Raw genomic sequence first — 19,115 nt, 5'->3', positions numbered from 1 at the left:
AAATTTTGTTTTCTTCACTTAGGATGGTTAGGATGGTTTAAATTTAAACAGTCAGCTAAGAATCTGTATTACAAGCAAATTAAGGTGGATGAGTACTTTTTAACATCCCATATGTTCTGAAGATTTACTTCACAATTGAACTTTTCAGTTCCTCTCCTGAAATAGAGCTCAGTGAGTAATACAGAGTTCTCTTCAGTGAAACAATCATGCCTAGCAAAGATGCTATAATTAATTCACTTACAGAATATTTAAGAGTAATATGCCCTGAGGACATACTGTACAACATAATTACTATGTTTAGTAATGCATATTTGAAATTTGCTAAGAGACAGCTTAAGTATTCTTAGCATAGGTATACAAGTACAGATGTACTTCATGAGGTGATACATATGCTAATTGGCTTGGTCTTGCTAATAATTTTAAATTGTATATAAAACCATCATTTCATACACCACAAAAATATATACTTTAATTTTGCTACACTCAGTAAAACAAGGCAAAGGTAATTTAAAGGAGAACAATTTTAATTACATCAGACTTTTAAACAATTTATGTTCATACTAAAAGGAAGGTACAACAGTTAGCTGGATAGAAATTCATGTAGCCTAGTATAGACTGTGCAAAGAATAATACTGTCAATGACAATCTTGCTAAGTTGTTGCCATCAGTAAAGGATGTAGGATAAAAATTGCTGTGTCTAATTAGCCACATCAGAGGCTTCCCAAGGCTTTTCTGATGGTAGACATGTTTCTCTAATATTGTCTATTCTAATCTCTAAAAATCTGAAAACATAAATAATAACAAAAAATTATAAAGAGATAGGTTTATGTATTAAACTCCATAAAGTCATTGGAGCAAAATGTCTGACATAAACATCTTAGTTTACAATTAAGATTAGTTCAACAGTTAAAATCAACAGTTAAAATCACAATCTCACACCCAAATGACTATTTGCCAGCACAAAAACAAAATTATTAACATTCAAGATTATATACTATAACCAGAACCCAAAACAGCCTACAGGAGTAGACCCTGTGAATTTCAAGGGAAATTCTATTCTTAAAGGAAGCTGTATTCTCAACTGAAACTCAAAGGTAAAGGTATTTAAGACTAGTTATAAATATATCTATGGTCCTACCAGAGGACATAAATAAATCCATTAATGAAATCTATGAAAATACAAACAGTTGAAGAAAATGAAGAAAGGAGTTTTTGACATGGAGCTGGAAATGAAATCATTAGAAATAACCAAAACTAATGAATAACTGGAGGAGAAAAATTGAAGAAGTTAAACAGGAACCTCAGAGGCAAATCTTAGCAACAGAAAACAAGATATTGAAAAAGGAAGATTCAAATCTCAGGTTTTGAAGACAAAGTAGAAATGAATAACTTTGTAAAAGAGAATGTTAACTATCAAAAAAGGTTCTGACAAAAAATCCAGGAAATGTATAACACTATAAAAAGATGATTTCTAGGAATAATAGGAAGAACAGAGAATAGAGAAGGAAATTAGGTCAAAAGCATAGAAAATATTTTCAACAATATCATAGAAAAAAATTTCACCGACTTAAAGAAGTAGGTATTCTATCAAGGTATAACAACCACACATAACTCCTACAAAAGAAATTTCCTACTGTATATAATAATCAAAACTATAAATGTACAAAATAAAGAAAAAATATTAAAAACATGTAAGGGAAAAAGAACAAATAACTTTTAAAGGCAGACCTATGAAATATCATCTGCCTTTCTCAGTAGAGACTCTGAAATACAGGATAGTCTGGTCAGATATTCTACAAATCCCAAGATATGGCAGATTCCATAAGAGACAACTCTATCCAAGAATATTCTCAATCAAAATAAATGAAGAAAGACATTCTATGACAATACATCATCTTTCTATACAATCAGGTTTATATAACACACTAGATTCTAGTCGCTAGAAGGAAAAGTAAACCTGAAAAATCTAACTACACACAAAAAACACATAGCATACAAAAAACCTCAGGCCAGCAAATTTTAAAAGGGAAAAAAAGTACAATAACAAAATAACAGGAATCAACCTACACAGCTCATTAATAACTCTACTACACAAGTAAGAAGGTACAGACTAGCATAATAGATTTGAAAGTTGGATCCATCCTTCAGCTGTATTGAAAAATAAAACATAGTTTAGCATTAAAAGTAGAGACCACCTCAGGGTAAAAAATAGAATTATTCCAAGAAATGGACCTAGAAGCAAAATAGTACATTCATTTTAATATCTGAAGAAATAGACTTTAGATGTAAATACACTAAGCCAGAAAAGAAATTTCCCAAAACATCCTACTCAAAAGCTGCAAGGAAAAATGCCACATATATAATAGTAGACCCATTAGAACAAAATCTGAGTTTTCAGTGCACTCTAAAATATAGAAAAGCCTGGATATCTGTTCCAGAACCTTTAAGATTCCACAGTTATCAATGCAGACAACTGTATGAAATACAACTTTCAATCACAATAGACAGTGGAAAATATATATTCCAATACTACATAAGGTGCTGGAAAGAAAACTTCAACATGAAGATGTTAATTACACCAACAAAAAACACAAGGAATACATAATATTATATTAACAAGTGGCAGCAGGTCAGGGGAAAAGCATACCACCACAACTAAATAATAGGAATCAATAAACATGGATTATTAATAATTCTCAACATCAGTGCTCTCAATTCTCCAAGACAAAGATATAGACTAGGAAATTGGAATAAAAAACAAGGTTCATGTTTCTGCTGCATCCGTGAAACAGATCTGAATATCAAGCATAGATATTCTGTCAGGATAAAAGATGTACATAAGATCTAAGATGGAGTAGCTGTTTTAAAATCTGACAAAATGAAAGTCAATCAAAAATTATCAGAAGACATGAGATAGGACAATATATGTACTCATTGAAGGAAAAAATCAATAGGAAGTTATTACCATTGTCATATGCCAACATCTATGCACCAATCAAAACCTATTAAAGGTTAAATTATAGATTCACCCTTACACAGTAATTTGAATGACTTCGATACCCTACTCTCATCAACAGACAAGTCATCCAGAAAGCTAAAACAAAACAAAAAAAACTACAAACAAATAAACAAGCAAACAAACCAGAAATATAATGAAATTAATGAGAGCATAAATAGACCTAACAGATATTTACATAGTATACCACTCAGACATAAAATAACAAATGAAGAGATCATAAAACTTTCCTTAAAATGCACTACATAATTGAACACTAGGAATGTCTCAACATATACAAAAAAAAAAATTGAAAGAACACCATGCACTTTATTTAACTACCAATTATTAAACTGGATATCAACAACAGAAAGAACAGAATGTTCACAAAATCATGTACACTGAAAAGTTCAGTATGGAATGAAAATAGATCAAGATGAAAATTAAAAATAAATTTAGAATATTTTAGAATTGAATTAAAATGAAAACACAACATGCTAAAATGTTTGGGACAAAATGAAGACTTTTCTTAGGGGAAAAGTTCACAACACAAATGGAAACTTTTTTTTTTTTAATGGAGATGTCTCATATTGGTAATTGAATAGCACCCTGAAAACTAGATTAAAAAGAGGAAATAAGATACAAAAAGTATATATAACAAAAAATAATGACACTTGGGACTGAAATCAATATGATAGAAATAAACAAACAACAATAACAATAAAAGATTAAAAATAATGAAACAAGGAATTGATTATTTTAGAAAATCAGTAAGAGTCACAATCCCTTATCCAAAAAACCAGAAACAGATGAGAGTAGATCAAAATGTACAAATTAGAGACAAAAAATAGGGACATGACAATGGATCCCAAAGAAATTAAAAAACTTTGACGGTATCCTTTCAATACCCATATTCCACCAAATTGGAAAATTTAAAACAAGCAAACAAAATCACAATCAAATAAACCAATTAAACAGACCTATTATCCCTAGTAAAATAGATGAAGTAACTAAAATTCCTCCAAGCAGAAAAATCCAGGCACAGATGGTTTTAGTGTAGAATACTAACTGAAATTCAAAAAAAAAAAAAAGAAAATAGTAATAATTAACACCAATGCTCTTCAAATTATTCCACAAAATTGAAACAAAAAATAATGTTGACAAACTTTTTTTTACAAGAATAAAATTATCCTGATATCTAAATCACATAAAGGACAAATAAAGAAACGAAATTTCAGCCCAATTTTCCTTATGATCATAGGTGCAAATTTTCTCAATATTTTCAACACAAATTCAAGAACACATCAAAGTATCAGCCACCGTGACCAAGTATGCTCCATCCCAGAGATGCACAAGTAGTTCAAACATATAAATTGATAAATGTAACTCACAATAATATGAACATACTGAATGACAAGATATGCTCTGCTTTCACTTCTTTTCATCATTGATCACAACATGGAGTTGATATTTGGTTTTAAATCCCCAGAGTTTCCTGCAAACGAACATAAGAAGCAGAATTCAGCACTGTCATAAGGCATGTTAACACTTTGGACAATCATTCCATATTGCCAAACTTCATGAGAACCCTAACACAAGTAGACAAGATGAATGATAATCTAAAACCTGTTTGCTAGAATTTCATAGTTTTAATGGAGACTGTAATAAAATAGAGGAGACTGAAGAAAATAATATGAATTGAATAGATCGCTTAACATTTATCTGAAAATAATCATAGTGTTTATCAACATCAGTTTGTCTATTGGTTTACATGAGTGACTTAGATGTAAATTTTCAAGTAGGATATGAAATCACCCCATGTAATCCACCCTTTCTTGAAATAATACGTAGAATTGTGATGGTAAAGAGAACACCTACATATGATTATTTTATAACATGTAATTCCAACTACAGAGGCCTTGCTTATTTGTCATGTCCAATTCCAAATATGATATTTTTTGTTTTATCTAATTATGTTTCATTATTATCTCTTAGAACTCCTTTTATAATAAAAGAAGGAAGTGTCTTCTGAGATGAGGGGAGCTTGGTAGGAACTGGAGTGAGCAGAGGGGAAGGAGACTGTAATCCATATATATTATGTGAGAAAAGAGTCTACTTCAATAAAGAAAAACTAAATAAGCAGGTAACATAAAGAAAACAGCCAAACAGTTTTGGGGTTTGTGTGTGTTTTAATTATTTTATTTATTTACATTCCAGTTGTTGTCTCTACTCCTGTTTCTCCCTCCAACAATTCCTCCTCCCCATTGCCTCCAAGAGGGTATTCCCGCCACCTCACCAGGCCTCCCCTTTCCCTGGGACTTCAAGTCTCTCCAGGATTAATTACAACTTCTCCCACTGAGACAAGACCAGGTAGACATCTGCTATGTATGTCCCAGGACCTTGGACAAGCTCTTGTAAGCTCCTGGTTGGTGGCTCAGTTGATACTGAGTTGATACTGCTGTTTTCCTATGGGATTGCCTTCCTCTTCAGCTTCTTTAATCCTTCTAATTCAAACATAGGGTTCCTTGACTTTATTCCAATGGTTGAGTGTAAATATCTGCATCAGTCTCAGTCAGCTGCTGGTAGAGCCTGTTAGAGGACAACCAAGCCAGTTGCTTGTTTGTAAGCACACTGTAGCATCAATAATAGTGTCGAGTGCCCCAGCCCTTGAGATGTATTCCAAGTTGGGCCTGACATTGGATCATCTTTCCTTAGGGCTCTTCACCATTTTTGTCCCTCCAATTATTTTAGACAGGAGCAATTGTGGGTCAGAAAATTTTCCACTTGACGCCCTGTCTATCTACTAGAGGTGAGCTCCTCGAGGTCCCTTTCTCCAATGTTGGACATTTGGCTAACGTCACCCCCAATGAGTACTGAGAATCTTTCACCTCCTGGGTCTCTGGTACTTTCTAAAGACCTCTCTCCCAACCCTGCCACATCCCACCCCGGAGGAGGCTACTTATTTCCATTCATTCTCCCCATCCAGTCACTCCCTCCCTCTGACTCCTGTGATTATTTTCTTCCCCTTTCTAAGTGGCCTTTCTGCTTGTTATACTTCTTAAGGTCTCTGGGTTTTATCCTAGGTATTCTGTATTTTTAAGCTAATATCGACTTATAGAGGAGTACATCCCATGCATGCCATTTTAGGTCTGAATTACTTCACTCAGGATGATATTTTTTAGTTCCATTCATTAGCCTACAAAAATTCATGATCTCCATATTTTTAATAGTTGAATCATATTCCATTGTGTAAATGAGCAACATTTTCTGTATCCATTCTTTGGATGAGGAGCATCTAGATTACTTCTAGCTTCTGGCTATTAAAAATAAGACGGCTATGATTTGTGTGTGTGTGTGTGTGTGTGTGAGTGTGTGTGTATGTGTATTTCCCACGCTTTTTCTTTGTGTTGTTTTTCATTTTCTTTATGTTTTGTTCTGTCTGTTTTATTTTATATTGGTTTCTTTGTATATTACCCTTTTTGTTTTCTAAAACGAGAACAAAAAGGATGGTTTTGGATGTTTGGAGTCATAGAAACAAACTGGGAAGAAATGAGGGAAGGGAAACAGAACAAAATATTTTCTGTATGAAATAAATTGTTTTCACTAATAACTAAATACAGACAAAGAACTGGATAAATAGTTCAGCTTCTAAGAATACATACTGTTCTTTCAGAGTACTCAGGTTCTACTTCTGCTGATAGACAGCTCACAACCACCTGTAATTCATGCTCCAGAATATTTGTTGTTTAAATACCACAGACACTTGTACTCTTGTCTTCACACACATAGACACACATACACACACACACACAATTAATTAAGCCAACAGATTAGTATTTTGAAATACCCTTCTCACTGAGAAAACCCTGTGTAGTCCATGATTATAACAAATTGAGGTTGAAATTTTAATAACAAACTCAAAAATAGGATCTTATATTTAATTATTAGATAATTCCTAATCTTTCACAGACTACAAACTAATTTTGTATTTCTAGAGTGTTGTATAGAACATACTTTGACTATAGAAGGGATTAACCATGTCACCAATGAATAAATGGAAAAATGAGTGGATTATTATAATAAAGTATAAATGATAAGATAAAAAACGTTATGAGGTTCTTTGTAGTAAGATGAATTGTGCTTATGAGAATGTGGTAGTGTGGCTCTTAAGCCTTTGAAGTTGTTCTGCAGAAAGAAAATTTGCAAGAGTTTTTATCGGGGGTGGGTGGAGAGGTGCTAGTAAAGCAGATGCTATTGAGAAATTCTGGAAAAAAATCAGAAGACAGAATGTTGATAGAAATACAAAGAATGAAGATTATACTCAAGATTTCAGATGAGAAGGGGAGTCTATAGGGAGTAAATTAGAGAATATACAAGTCTTACACTAGTGAAGGATACGGTTATATTTTACTCTTATTCTGAAATTTTGAATGAAGTGAATTCAGAAATAATGGACTAATATAGTTGGAGAAGAAAACATATAAGACATTATGGCATTTATATTGTTGGATGATTTTTGAAGCGAAACATGCAGCAGAAATATGTGAAAAAATTGACCATCAGAGGAACCTGATGGTGTTAAATGTTGCAGAAATGTGCATGTGTTATCAGTAAAGATAAACTTGTCACTTTGCACTGAGACCTTAGCATAGAAGCCCTGACAGCAACACTTCAACTATTGAAGATTCCAAGTTGTAAACTAGAATCTATGAAAGACTATTTTTTTCCTAAAGAGAATGAATGACTTCACAGGATCTAATTGGAACCATATGCCTTTCAAAGCCTGCTCTGTCATAGTCTCAATAGGTCTAGCTGGGTCTTAAATTGACAGAGGCTCATAGATAAATCCTCATGTGATGAAATTGTAATCATGCAGAATTCAAAATTTATGAACTAATTAATCATTTCATGCAGGTTCTACAAAAAACTGATGAAAACAAGAAACGTGCCATAGTTCTCCTTTGTAGAGCTCTTGTGAGCTATAGAGGATGGCTGTGAAATCAAGGTCTAAGTTCATTGGGTATTACAAGATAATAAAGAAGGTAGAAATGTAAAAGGTCTGTCATGAAAGTAAATGACACTGGAGGCTGCTGACCCAAGAGAACAGCCAGGTATGATTCAGGGAGCCAGGTCATAAGGGCAGCACTGCCTAAGATCTTTGGAGCTCACGTTATGCCACTGTGTGTCATGAATGATAAGCATGCAGCTGCAGGGTTTGCTAATTGTCCTGCTGGGTTTTAGACTTGCCTTTTTATTGTCCTATTTCTTTCCATTTTAAGAAAAATGTTTACTCTGTGACATTGTGCATCGGAAGTTTTTGGTTTTTAAAGGAGCCCATAGTTCAGAGTTTGTTTTGAAGCCTACAAGACACTTTAGCTCTTAGGCTAGTAAATAGTGAGTAATGAAACCATAATACATTTAAAGCTGTAATGAATTCATTTTCTATTTTGAGATGATCATGAACCTAGGGAAACCAGTGACAGAATGTTATAGTTTTCTTTTAAAATATGCCCCAGGCTCATGTTTGAACATTCAGTGCTCTGCTGGTGGAACTATTATGTGGTGCTTTTGCAACATGAGTACTAGAAAAGATACTGGGTCACTGTGAATGGACTTTGACAATATACCTACTTCTGGTTCTGCTTTAAAGTTCTCTGATTCCCAGTGTATATCATGAGGAAGTGCTGTGGCTGAACATTCCACCACTGCCAAGGAAGGTACCCCAGTTACCATTTCTCATCTGCATTCCAAATAAACTCTAAACTCTAAAACCAAGTGTTTACTCAGCTTTGCTCCTACATTGTTTTAGTCAGACACTTTGTCACAATGATGCATCAGGTAACTAGGACAGGTACTGAAACAGTTAACAGGTGAAGGCAGAGATGCAAAATTGACATTTCTTCACTCATTCAAGCCATAGGTGTTCTGTGACGATTTCTGAAAACAAGAGTAACCCATGTAAATGGGCTGAGTACACACTGTGCAGGAGCAACAGAACCAAATGTTAGCACATGAAGTATAACTTTCCAGAGCAGACCAAGTATAGCATCTTATTCTGTTTGCCCAATGAAAGCTATTCTTACATTGTATCTGATTTTGATGATAAACTGTATAGTTTTAGTCCAACCAGGTTAGTTCGGTTAGTATAACTAAGCTAAATTATTGAAATGAGCATAATAAGATCTATAAGATCTACTCAATGAACTTCTCACTCTTTAATGAAAAGAGAAAATCTTAAAAGAATCTTCCTAGACACTTATCCCAAAGCTTAGAAAGACATATTATAGCCGGGTGGTGGTGGTGCACACCTTTAATCCCAGCACTTGGGAGGCAGAGACAGGCGGATTTCTGAGTTCGAGGCCAGCCTGGTCTACAGAGTGAGTTCCAGGACAGCCAGAACTACACAGAGAAACCCTGTCTCGAAAAACCAAAAAAAAAAAAAAAGACATATTATGTACGAATTATTAGAATAAAGTATGTTCTCATTATTATAGTTTATATTTTTATTACAAATTATATCATACATTTTAAAAAAAATATGTAACATCTTATTTTCATTCATCTTAAAGGCTAATGAAGAACACTGCTGTACACCACTATTTAAATGGAGCCATTGGGTGAGTAAAGATTTCTGCTTCCAAATCTAATAATCTGAGTTCAGTCTCTAGTATCCATGTGGTAGAAGGAGGGAACAGACTGCAACAAATTGCCTTTGGACATCCATATGACTGCCACAGCACACATACACACATGTGGTTATGCATATGCACACACATACACATAAATAAGCAAAAACTTAAAGGGTAATATGATGATATATTCATATAAATATACATGTATGTGTATATTTGGGTGTGTGTAATATGAAATGTCTTAGTGTATATTCATATTGAATTTAGTTATAGCAAATGAACTTAAGTTAACTCACATTTTTTATTTAAGCAACAGGTTCAGCAGTAAATTCAAACATTAGAAGTGTTAATCATGTAATTTCTTCTAGAAATTTAAGAGGCCATTGAACTTATTAGCTAAAGCTCACAGTTAACTTGTCATAGCTACACACAAGATAAGGACCAAAACAAGACAAAACAAAACAACAAAATAAACAAACAAAAAAACAAAACCCTGATTTCAGGGAATGGAGGTTAAGTCATAGTTGGTCTATAAGGCTACCAAGACCCACTGATTGATTGCCAATGCAGCATTTACGTACTGTGCTTCACTGCTGGAAATGTACTCTTTGAAAACATTTTTACGTCTATGCAACAGGCAATTTGTCGCCTCTTTTCATACTATAGCTCTTCACTATATCTTGGCTCTAGGCCCAGCAGTCTAGTGAAATTCATTAATTTAACATTCATAGGGCCAGCTAATGCTGAAATTGGAAGGAATTTTAGAGCTCAGTTAGTGTAATCTTTGTATTATGTATGATTTAAATACTTACTGACTAATTGTCCAAAGGTGGTATGCTGGGAATGATTCTCTTAGCCTTCCTTCTGAAATCTGAGATGCAATTATATTCTAATCTAAAAAATAATAATAAAGATGTACAGAAAAGTAAGCTTGATAGACATGTGGCTGATGTTTCAATACTGCTTTGACTTGAATCAACATGTGATTGAAATGTTCTTTGCCTCATTTTTATGGTAAGATTTAGCTTAACTCCCCCCCGTCTCTCTCTCTCTCTCTCTCTCTCTCTCTCTCTCTCTCTCTCTCTCTCTCTCTCTCTCTCTCTCTCTGTGTGTGTGTGACAGAGAGAGAGAGAGAGAGAGAGAGAGAGAGAGAGAGAGAGAGAGAGAGGAAACCTGAAGAGGCTAGAAAATGTTTTTGGATCCCTTAGAATTGGAGTTATAAGTTGATAAGCCATTCAAACTGGTATGGTTTGGTTCCTTTGCAAAATCATCAAGGGCTGTAAACTGCTTATCCATCTCTCAAGCCCCAGTCATTTTTACAATTTTTTTAACAATTTTAAAATAAAACAGAGAAGTGATAATACTCAAATCAGAGAGAAGCTGGAAATTTCAAATAGGTAATTTTCAAAGAATATTTAGTACCAGGCTGAAGTTCTAAATGAGTGACAATAAATTCTGTTCTAGCTTACCCAATTCTTCCTTTTTCTCAAAGTTGTTTCTTCCAACAAGCTATTGGTGTCCAGTGTTATTTTGGTGAATCATCTTATCATGCAAAGTGAATATTTAAAAATCTGTGATATCTTTGGTTTATTGTTTACAATAATATAATAGAATTTTTGTTGATTTGGTTTGCTGGATGATACATTAAATATTAAAATAAAAAATCTCAAAATGTAATTATCTTTTAACATAACATGATTCAGAATCATTTTGGTCAAGTCACAATGCTATAATATATGTAGCATTTCTACATATTAAAATAAGACAAAAATTGTATAAATCATGTTATTAACCTACAAGTAAAAAGTTTAATATTTCTTGTATGACCTTATAAAAAGAAAAAGGTAGACTTGAATGAGTTTCATTGTTTAAAACAGAAAAACAGTGGGGTCATAGACACATAAGGTTCATTCATGAATTTGATGACTTTAGAGCAAAGCTCTTGATATATTAAAGGTTCTAAATAAAAGTTGTCAATGGTAGTTCATTCTCTGAGCACTCCAATGATCCGGGTTAGTTGACTCTGTTGGTCTTCCTCTGGAGGTACTATCTCTGTCAGGTCCCACAATCCTTTCCCTAATTCTTTCATAAGTGTCCCCAAGCTCCATCCACTGTTTGTCTTGTGTCTTTGGATCCATCTGACTCAGCTTTTGGGTGAAGCCTCTCAAAGGACAGCTCTGTTAGACTCCTATCTGCAAGAATAACAGAGTATCATTAATAGTGTCAGGGATTGGTGCTTGCCCGTGGGATGGATCACAGTTTGGCCTAGTCATTGTTTAGCCTTTCCCTCATCTCTGCTATATCTCTAGTACCTTCCTTTATTGCAGTCAGGATAAATTTTTGGTTGAAAATTTTGTGAGTGTCCCTATAGCCATAGGGATTCCTATAGCCATAGTCACTGAGGTTCCTGCCTGACGTCAGGAGATAGCCTCTTCAGGTTCCATATTGCTAATGATAAAAGAGAATGAAGTTTTTTGTTTCTTTTTTTCTACTGTTGATATATAAGGGGATTTTACTTTTGTGGTTTGTTTTACATAACTCTTAAAGATTCCAATAATTCTGACATCTCATGTTGTCTGTATGCACAATTTTCTATTTATATTCCTTTTTCTTATATTTTTAAAACTTCTTTTACATTTAGTGTTTAAATCATATTCTTAATAGTTTGAGATTAATTAGAAGTTTAAGAAAATTATATTTAAAAATTTGGAATTTATTTTCTATACTTGTATGGTAGTGCTGGGAATTGAGCAGAACACTTTGCACACTGTAAGCAGGTGCTTTACTACTGAATTACACCCTAAATTCTGAGAAATTCTTAAGGCTTCCTTTTAAAAACCACCAATTTAACGTGAGATACGCAACCCTCAAGGTGGCTTGGGGCTCAGTGTAGTGAAGTACTAAGACAAGAACCTTTTTGAGGGAAATATACAAGGGTATTGTTAATGGAATTACCTTTTGGGCTAAAGTCTTTATCAAGATGAAAACACTTTGAGATGGAATTAAAAGAATAGCATTATATTGGCTGGCTCAGACTATTTTACAAAAGTTAAAGCTTAGTTATATGAGTTTGGAAATCTTTTAGGCCTGCAGCAGCAGAATACTGTTTGTATATTGTTTGTCTTCCTCGTCTGGGGAATTCAGGGTTACTGTGCTCTAGTAGGTATTAAAAGGTGTGTCATGTCTTAGGTTTGTTTTTTACTATTATTTTATATACCCACATTTTCTCTGGCTTCCTATGGACTAGTGTGGTAGAACACAGTACTTTTAAATGAACTGATTGCTTTTATTTGCTTTAGTTTCATTCCACTTTTGGTAAAACCTCATATATCTGTGTTAACACTTAATTGGTATTGAAAAGGATAGTGTTTATCAAATGGAGAGTAAGCAAACATGGAGACCCACCTGTAGAAGGAAAAAAAAAAAACTTCAGAACTGATTTCTTCCAGAAGAAGTATTAGATGTTGAAAGGGAGACTCAGTTCAATATAGTCACTCATTAAATAGTTTTTAACCAGTATGGCTTTCTCCATCTCAACCCAATTATGCATACTTTTACTACAGTTTTTGGTATTTTAAATCATCTCTTTTTTCTGATCTAATGAAGAACATTAGAAGACATTTGGGCCTCTTACTCTTTTAGAAAAAGCCATTTTATCAGTATCAGACTTTCTACTAACATATTTTTAAATAGGATGTCTAAAATTCTGATTTGGAGTATTTTGGAGTATTAGGAATTTGAAAGAAAGGAGAGTCTGCTTCTTGCTCACTGCATTTGCTATTCTCTGGATCCAAAAGAATGGCCGTTAACATGTTGCAGCCACCAGTGCTTCAGTCGTGACTAGCAATGTTTGGTTTGCTCTTTGATTTGAATTGCTCTTCCTGCTGAATTTAAGTTTGACATTCTCTCTCTCTCTCTCTCTCTCTCTCTCTCTCTCTCTCTCTCTCTCTCCCCCTCTTTCTCTCCTCTATCTTGTTATATATACACTTAGTAAATTATAAGTTTGAGAATATTGCTGGAAAATACAACATTAAGACTGTAACTGTACCACTCCTACCCAAGTAGAAGTTTTGTCTAATTGCTTGAGATTATCCTAAATCCATCAAAGCAATCCGGTGTAGGTTTTACAGATGCCAGAATAAAGAATCACCTCATATTTTGTTTTGTTTTGTTTTTGTTTTTTGTTTTTGCTTTTGTTTTTGTTTTTGCTTTTGTTTTTCCATACAGGGTTTCTTTGTATAGCCCTGGCTGTCCGGGAACTCACTCTATAGACCAGGCTGTCCTCGAACTCAGAATACACCTGCCTCTGCCTCCCAAGTGCTGGGATTAAAGGCGTGCACCACCAGTGCCCGGTAAGAATCACCTCATTAATATAAAATTTTAAAACAGATTCAGATTAACAAGCCAGATTAATGGGATATTACTATCACTATTTTTTTGAAGCAGAGTTTCATTATGTAGCCCTGGATGATCTGGAATTCACTATGTAGTTCAGGCTGGACACAGCTTTCACTCCAAAGTGCTAAAATATGCACCTTTCCATCTTTGATTTGCTATTTTATAAACCACTAACGTAATGGTTTGAAGGCTGGATGCCACAGTGTGGGGGAATTCTAGGGCAGGGAGGAAGGAGTGGGTGGATGGGGGCATATCCTCATAGAAGTAGCAGGAGGGGAGACAGGATAAGGAGTTTCTGGGGGATGGAAAATGGGGAAAGGGGATAACATCTGAAATGTAAATAAATAAAATATCCAATAAAAATAGTTTGAAGTAATATGTGTAATATTACTCCTTTCAGTAAAATAATTGTAAAAAAAAATTGATTCATATAATATTTTAGGTGTTGGTTGATAAAAACAACTTGGGGTACAAATATTTTATTTGCATCTGCTTTATGTACAAGAATAGTATTATTGGCCACTGTACCTTTACAAACTGAAGGTTATGAATCACACAAAATGGCAGAGGGGTTGGTTTATTATGTGATGGGCTTGTTTGCTCTCTTTTAGACGTCAAGGTTTGAGCATCCCTAAAGGATGAATATTGTTTATAGTATATAATATAAAAACCATATTTCTTGCTGGTTTTTACTTATATAAAAATACTAATGTAATTATTACTTTTAAAAAGTAGCTTCTTATCATTAAGGAAAATTCTATTCTGATGTATATATATATCTCCAACCTATGATGTGAAGCCTCATCTTGAATGAAATGAAAAAGCACGTATATAAAACCATGTCAATTTTTAATATGCTGACTTTGTTTCAAAACCAATTAATGGTTTTATTAAAGTGATTTCAGCTAATTATACAGCAACCATGCCATCCATTTAAAAAGTCATTATACCTCAAATATTAGAAATCATTAATTACTTTGCACACACTAGCTGTCCAATTTAGTTAATTTACATGCCTATTTGACTCACTAATATACTTGACATATTGCAGTTGACTTTTCATATACAATCAAAATTAAAGTCAGTTGAATTAAAGAATCCTTTAATATCTGAAAGAAATGTTTATTCAAAATTGAGGAAATGAATCATTAAGAAAGATTTGTTTCATACTTTTGAATTTCTTAAGTACATAATTTCAAATATTTAACTTATGCCTTGAATACATAATGAAATATTTTATATTTATATTTGGTCTCTAATAGACATATGTGGACATTTATCTGTGTTATATTGCTGGGCACTTTTGTATCTTTGTATGTCATTAATATTTAAAACAAATATATGCAAAAATAAGAATAACATTAAGATAGATCTTGAAAAACTTATAGTAAACTTTAGAATGAAAAGTTCTTAATTGTCTTAACATAATTTCCCTTCAAAAGACCCTTTCCCAAAGGAAATTGTTTCAGGTATGTAATATTTACCTTATTAAAAGTTAGATTATAGTAAATTTTACATATACACAAGAAGAAAGTAACATACAAAATATAATAGTTAAATGTCTTTGAATATTTGCATATTAAAATATCTACACCAGATAAATTCTGATGCTAATTATTATAAAGACTTGATTTTGCATCATCCAAAAGGTCTTGGTTATATTTGTATGTATATATATCCATCTCTAGGAGAGGCTAATTATCCTTCTCTCTGCAGTCATTGCCTAATACTGTTTTGCTATACCAACATAATTCCTCACTACATTCTACATCTCACCCTTATTCCTACAGTTAAATAAAGCCACTACTCTTCATCAAACACTTCTTTTCAGCAAAAAATACCATTACAGAAAACCACAACTGGACACAATGTATCAACTTAGATATTGTGATTAGCTCCTCACAATCAGGTATATCTACATCCCAGCTTCTGTATTTATGGCTAAAAAGATATCATACAAGACAGACTAAAAAAAATATTATGTCAGAATACCAAGAAGTCTACCTTGAACCTGCCTCTCCTAGATACTAATGCATAACCTAGATAGGAACAGTGGCCTCATAGACAGATGGGTTAACATGGAAGTAGGGTCTTTTCTAAGATCCATGACTTTTTCTACCTCAAGAAGCTGGATAGGTCTCCAACACCAATCATGATTTCCCTCTTGTTAATCAGCATTAAGAGCATTCACACAGTTGTTAGTTACTTCCAAATGTGTTGTTAGTTACTTCCAAATGTGTGTGACACTTAATGCAGCCTTGTACGTAACTTGCCATTGCTGGTAATTGTGTTTGAAAGGTGTGTGGAGTAAACAAAAAACCCAAAAAGGGTCCATAGGTTGTAGGCTTAGATTTCTTTTTAAATGTATTTTTAATAAGGGTTCTCAAATGCTTCAACATTCCTTCTAGGGCATGATCCAAAAGTAGAGGAGAAATGATGGTAAATAGAACAAGGGGATGTGGACCTATAAGTAGTTGTTTGGGGCAAATTTCAATCTCCATTTGTCAGGATACCAGCAGTCCTTCTCAGTAGTGTGAAGATACCAAACAAGAATCAGCAGCAGTGTAAAATCCAGCAGAAACAGCAAGGCCTCTGCTGAATCACCATGCATCTCTGGGAGTGACCAGAACCTGTCTTAATGCCAGGAAAAGCCTCTGCCATGCTTCTCTCAATGAAGTGAAGATCAGCAAAGACCCAAGACCAAGGAAGCCTTGCAAGACTAGCTATGCAAGCACCCCATCATTGTCCACTGAATCCTATTTATACTCTTTCCAAACATCACATGTCCTCTCATGGGTCTTGTCTCAGCAAACTATCATGTGAGTCTGCATCACATGACACAACCAAAACTTCAATTTCAATAGGTGACAAGGTGATTACTAAGGAACAAAATGATTTGAGTGCTATTTAGGGAGAAACAGAATAATTGGGAAGGGTCTTCACACATGGTCTAGATAGGGCAATACAAAAAGCAATAGAGAGATGGGAGACAAATAACACCTAGCACAGCTACATAGAATCTTGTTTTTTTGTTTACCAGAACACCACACACACACACACACACATGTATATATATATATATATGTATATGTATATGTATATGTATATGTATATGTATATGTATATGTATATGTATATGTATATGTATATGTATATGTGTATATATGTATGTATATATATATGTATATATATGTATATATGTATATATATATGTATATATGTATATATGTATATATATGTACATAATATACACATAATTATACATGTATATGGAAGTCAGATGACAATACTTTCACAAGAACCACAAACTAATAAAAGATCAGAGTAGTTCAAGTGACTACCTAAAATATACAGATGTTCTATATAATGCTTTTGAGAGACTCTTAAACTCTGAGAAAGAAAACCACTATAACATTCTAATATTCTCATCCTTTAACATAACCTCTGTTCCGGGTATTCAAAGGCTGTAACCACAACTGGGCCTCCTGTTCATCTATAAACAATACCAACATCTCACTAACCTACCATTTTATTCTGCCTAACATCATAAGGTTTTATCTACACTCTTGGTCCTAGAAATACAATATTTCATTGTCATAAAAGACATGCAATTCACATTTTAAATACAGTTTAGAACTTCATGAATATATGATTAGTTTAATTTAAAAAATATTTTAATGTCTTCTATAAAGGAATGTGATAATCAACAGCTTCAAAAAATCTCTTCCCTATTTCTTTTTTTTTTTCAGTATGAAATGTTTCTATTTTTATTGAGGACTCTTAATCCAGCAACATGGCTGCTCTGGCTGAAATAGAGACATGCCCTTAGTACATACCTTTATAATCCCTAACACTAAGGAGGTTAGTTTGTAGAAGGAAGCAGCCGTGTTTGAAAGGGACATCTAATTGATGGGCAGATAAAGTGATGGGACAGAGAAATATTTGACAAAATGAGTCAGAGATAGGATATGTCCAACTCTCACTAGAACAGCACAGAATGTCCAGTGTTTGACGTCACTGTCAGTTGGACTCTTTGGACTTAAGCCAAGGACATCCAGCTACAAATACTAAACGCAAACTCTTCCCTATTTCTAATTCCTTCTTTCCATTATCATTATAAATGCTTTATGTATGTGGTGTGTGATTGTGTATTTGTGGGTCTGTGTAGGTTCTGTTGTATGTACAGATATGTGTACATGCAGACAATGAAAGCACAATCTTAGTTATTATTCTTTAGACACTTTTGAGTCAAGGCCACTCATTGTTGTCTGATTCTTCAAGTAGGCCATTAATTAGTCATTGGGTTCCAGGAACTTGCCTATGTCTGTCTCTTCCTCTCCTAAGTAATGGGATCACAAATTTCAGCCATCATGCTTAGCCTTTGTAAAGTAGGCTCTGTTTCTGATTGCTTGCATGGTGATATTTCACAAAATGAAGTACTTTCTGAGCCTTCATTAGAAAATGTTCAGCAGTTAAGAGCACTGGGTACACTTCCAGAGGAACTTAATTCAATTCACTGCAACCTCATAGTGGCTCATAACCATCTATAATTGTTATCTGATGGTCTTATTCTCGTATGCAGACATATAAGGAGACAGAGCTCTCATATACATAAAATAAATAAATAAATGAATAAATAAATCTTTAAAAATGTTTCCTTCATGGTGTAGAATGAATATTTTGTCCCTATAATAGTAATTTGTTAAAATAAGGTATAAATTCACTCAAAAAATAAAAGAGTTTAAAGCTTATGTCAAAACATAAAATGGTAATTAGTTAGATTTCTTAATCATTATAGTTATGTTTTGACTAACTTTTGAGCAGCTCCCATTTGAAAAGGTGTTTAGATTCACCTTGTCATTTTGTTTTCTCTACAGGGTCTCTTTCACTTGGGTTACTACTACTAGGGGTTAATACCTTATTGTCCTAGTGCTACTGTGCCTACAAGCTAAAAAAAAAAAAAAAACGCAAATTATTCAACTTAATGTGGGTTTGGAGTGCTTAGGTTACTGTGAAAAAAATGTTATCAATAAACTTTTCCATACTTAACTCAATGGCTGTTATTCTGCCCCATTGTACAGTGACTTAGA

This window comes from Grammomys surdaster, unplaced genomic scaffold, assembly GCF_004785775.1.
Source record: "Grammomys surdaster isolate TR1022 unplaced genomic scaffold, NIH_TR_1.0 347, whole genome shotgun sequence".
NCBI lineage: Eukaryota > Metazoa > Chordata > Mammalia > Rodentia > Muridae > Grammomys > Grammomys surdaster.
This window is presented reverse-complemented; position numbering follows the sequence as displayed.